Source organism: Cryptomeria japonica, unplaced genomic scaffold, assembly GCF_030272615.1.
Source record: "Cryptomeria japonica unplaced genomic scaffold, Sugi_1.0 HiC_scaffold_243, whole genome shotgun sequence".
Lineage (NCBI taxonomy): Eukaryota > Viridiplantae > Streptophyta > Pinopsida > Cupressales > Cupressaceae > Cryptomeria > Cryptomeria japonica.
The window spans coordinates 50,454-54,964 of record NW_026729065.1 but is presented as its reverse complement, the minus strand read 5'-3'; the positions used below and the strand labels follow the sequence as shown (position 1 = coordinate 54,964).

General features: G+C 61.4%; 1 non-coding gene across 1 annotated transcript; it reads right to left on the bottom strand.

Moving 5' to 3' along the window:
- Positions 1-1,510: 1,510 nt before the first annotated feature.
- On the bottom strand, positions 1,511-1,629 carry LOC131869313 (5S ribosomal RNA). The gene has a single exon (XR_009367702.1). It is a non-coding gene; the product is annotated as a 5S ribosomal RNA (ribosomal RNA).
- Positions 1,630-4,511: the final 2,882 nt, after the last annotated feature.

Below are 4,511 nucleotides of genomic sequence, written 5' to 3'. Positions count from 1 at the left end.
GCGTGCACGAAGTCGGAGCCCGGTTTGCCCCGGGTGCGCACCTCGCGTGCACCTTCGCCGCGGTGGGCACCATGGCGTGCACGAAGTCGGAGCCCGGTTTGCCCCGGGTGCGCACCTCGCGTGCACCTTCGCCGGGGTGGGCACCTCGGCTGGGTTGCGCGCCCTGGTGCGCACCAAGGAGCGCTCCGAAGTGTGCTCCAAGGTGCGGCGTGCACGAAGTCGGAGCCCGGTTTGCCCCGGGTGCGCACCTCGCGTGCACCTTCGCCAGGGTGGGCACCTCGGTGCGCACACCTTCTCAATGTTTTCTTGCCTTTTCTGGAAATTGGTGAAGGCAGCGCATCAAAGGTGCGCACCTCGGTGTGCTCCGAGGTGCGAACCCGAGAGCGCTCCGAGGTGCCCACGAAGTCGAAAGTCGGGTTAATTGCATTGTTTTCCCCGGGTGCGCTCCGAGGTGCGCAACATCGGCGCGCACCAAGGAGGGCTCCGAAGTGTGCTCCAAGGTGCGCACGATGGCGTGCACCTCTGGTGCGCACGATTCGGAGCTCGGTTTGACCGGGGTGCGCACACCTTGGCTGGGTTGCGCACCTTTTGTGCGCTCCAAGGTGCGCACGAAGTCGGAGCTCGGTTTGCCCCGGGTGCGCACCTTCGCCAGGGTGCGCACCTTGATGCGCACGCCTTGGCTGGGCTGCGCACCTTGGTGGGCGCCATGGTGCGCACCTTTCGTGCGCTCCAAGGTGCGCACGAAGTCGGAGCTCGGTTTGCCCCGGGTGCGCACCTTGGTGGGCGCCATGGTGCACTCCGAGGTGCCCAAGATTGGTGCGCACCAAGGAGCGCTCCGAAGTGCGCTCCAAGGTGCGCGCGAAGTCGAAAGTTGGGTTAATTGTCCGGTTTGCCTCGGGTGCGCACCTTGCGTGCACCTTCGCCAGGGTGGGCGCCTTGGTGCGCACACCTTGGCTGGGCTGCGCACACCTTGGCACCCGCGTTTCCTTCATTTTAAATTTTTTTTTTTTACAATCTCTCAAGTGGGAAATTCTATAATCTCAACTTTTTTTGCCTTTTCAGGAAACTTTTGAATGGAGCGCATCATTGGTGCGCTCCGAAGTGTGCTCCAAAGCTCTCTCCAGCTGCGTGCACCTGCCCCGGCCGCGCACCCGGCCCCGCCCAGCTTCGCTCACCTGTCCCGGGCGTCTGGTGCGGAACCTTAGAGTAAGAAACATCACCGTGCACCTTGGCCAACGTGCGCGACTCGACCGAGCGCGCACTGGCCGAGGTGCACACCGATTTCACCTGGGTGCGCGCGCAGCACCTCGGGCGCACCGGGGTGCGCGCACAACGCCCGGGTTGCACCGTGGCCTGTGTGCTCGGGGCGCCTCGGGTGCGCGCTCGGTGTCGCCCCCGCGCGCGCGGTAGTGCGGGCAGCGCACCCCGGCCCGGCCCGGCCCCGACGAGAACGCAAACGGGCAAAAGGTTTATTCAAATAGCATTGCGACGCCCGGCGAAAAACTAAAAAAGGGTGCAACACCGGGACTTCCCGGGAGGTCACCCATCCCAGTACTACTCCGGCCCAAGCGCGCTTAACTGCGGAGTTCTGATGGGATCCGGTGCACTAATGCTGGTATGATCGCACCCGTTATGAGCTTGTCGCAGTGTGTACTTAGCAAACCGCGACCCACGTGCGAATCCACCCCGGCCACCCACCCCCGTCGAGGTGCACACCCTCCCTCGCGAAGTGCGCCCCGTTCGCCAAGTGTGAGCCCTGCCCGGGTGCGCGCACCTTGCTAGGGCGTCGGGTGTGCACCCGGCCCGGCCTACGTGCGTGCACCTGGAGGGGGCGTCGTGTGCGTGCAGTGTCCCGTCTGCAACGCGGTGCCCACACACCACCTCGGGCGCAACGACCTGCGCTCACATGTGGGCCGAGTGCACCTTGGTGCATGTTCGGGGCGCCTCGGGTGCACGCTCGATCTTGCCCCGGTGCACCAAGGCGCTCGGTTTGCCCCGGGTGCGCACTTGGTGCAAGGTGGGCACCCAAAATAGGGATCAAGCACCAAAACACAAGTTTCGGGATGCAAAATGGGACCCAAGGACCACAAATGCGTTCCAAGACCCATGATGGGTCCACGAGAACAAAAATGTGTTCCGAGACTTAATAAACAAATATTGGGTTTTAGGAGAAGAAACATGCTCTGATGCCCAAAACGAGAATCGACCCCGAAAAGGCCACAGGCCAAAAGTGGGATGCGAGACAAAAAAAAATGGGACCCGAGGACCAAAATTGGGTTCCCAGGTCGAAGACAGGGCAACCGGACAAGAAACGACCTCTAAGGCTCGAAATGAGTCCCGACGACTAAAACTTGACAAGAAGCACCCATCAGGCACCCAACTCGACACCCATGGGATGCCGACCCACCCGGGCTTCCACCTAGCACACCTTGGCACCCACCCACCCTCGCACCCAACCTCGCACCCAACTTAGCACCTTTGAACCCACATTGGCACTCACCCTGACCCTGGCACCTTGGAACCCACATTGGCACTCACCTTGACCCTGGCACCCACCTTTGCACTCACCTTGGGACCCACCCTGGCTCCCACCTCGGCACCCACCCAGACACCCACCTTGGTTCCTTGGCACCCACCTTGGATCCTTGGCACCCACCCCGACACCCACCTTGGCACGCAACTTGGCTACTTGCCACCCACCTTGGCTCCTTGACGCCCACCCCGACAACCACCCCGTGACCTACCCTGGCTAGGGTTGGTGCACACCCACCCTGGTGCCCACCTTGGCACCCACCCTATGACCCACCTTGGCACGCACCTTAGTACCCACCCCGTTACCCACCCTAGGACCCACCCCGTGACCCACCTTGGCCAGGGTGGGTGCACCCACCCTGGTGCCCACCTTGGCACCCACCCATCCTAGCACCCAGCCTGTGACCGGGCTTGGAACCCAACCTTGCACCCGCACCCGTCTTGGCCAGTGTGGGTGCGCACCCATCCTGGCACCCACGTTGTGACACACCCTTTAACCCACGCACCCTAGCACCCACGTTGGCACCCACCTTGGAACCCAACCTAGCAACTTGGCACCCACCCCGTGACCCACCTTGGCATCCACCATAGCAGTCGCCGACTTGGCACCCACCTCGGCACCCACCTTGACACTTGTGGACCCACCTTGCCACTCACCCTAGCATCGACCCATCCTAGCACCCACCCTGGCACCTTTGCACCCTAGCACTCACCCATCCTAGCACCTAACCTGTGACCCACCTTGACACTCACCCTCGCACCCACCTTGGAACCCAACCTAGCACCCACCCACCCTGACACCAACCCTAGCACCTACCCACCCTTGCACCCACCCTGTGACCCATCTTGGCACCCACCCATCCTACCACTCAACCTATCACCCACCTTCTCACCCACCTTGGCATCCACCTTAGCACCCACCCACACTGGCACCTTGGCACCCACCTCGGGCAAGGTGGGTGCACACCCACCCTGGCACCCAATTTAGAACCCACCGAGCATGTTACCCACCTTGGCACCCACATTGCAGCCCACCCTAGTACCCACCCTATGACCCACATTGGCATCCACACCCTAGCACCCAGGCACCTCGACACCCGCCTTGACACCCACCCTAGCACTGAACCTGTGACCCACCTTGGAACTCACCCTAGAACCCACCCACCCTGTGAACCACCTTGGCATCCACCTTAGCACCCACCCACCTTGGCACCCACTCTAGCACTCACCCATCCTAACACCCAACTTGTTACCCACCTTGGCACCCGCCCTCGCGTCCACCTTGAAACCCACCCTAGCACCCACCCACGCAGGAGCCCACCTTGGCACCCAACCTAACACCCACGCATCCTGGCACCCAACTTGTGACCCACCTTGGAACCCACCCTAGTACCCACCTTTGAACCCACTATATCACCAACCCACCTTGGCACCCACCCTATGACCCTCTTTGGAATCCACCCTAGCACGCACCCACCCTGGCACCCACCATGGAGCGCACCCTAGCACCCACCCACCTCGGCACGCACCTCAACACCCACCTTGGTGTGCGCACTGCGCCAACCTCTCAAAGACCCTATGTGGTGCGCTCCAAAGTGTACACCTTTGGTGCGCTCCAAGGTGCGCACCTTTGGTGCACACCGAGGTGCACACCAAAGTGTGCACCGAGGTGAGCACCAAAGTGCACTCCAGGGTGCACACCAAGGCGTGCACCTTTGGTGCGGTCAATGCAAACGAATTCGGAAGTTGGGGTCGATGTCCTAATCGCTGCTGCAGACTACACGTATGAGAATCGGACAAATAGCTTTATATAGGGGAGGTGTTGCGTTTGATGGGTCGACTCCCCTGGTTGTGTGCACTGCACCAACTTCAAAGACCCTGTCTTGTTTAAGAAGTCAAAAGTTGGGGTGGATGTCCTAATCATTGCTGCAGTCTACGCATGTATGAGAATCAGACAAATAGCTTATATAGGGGAGGTG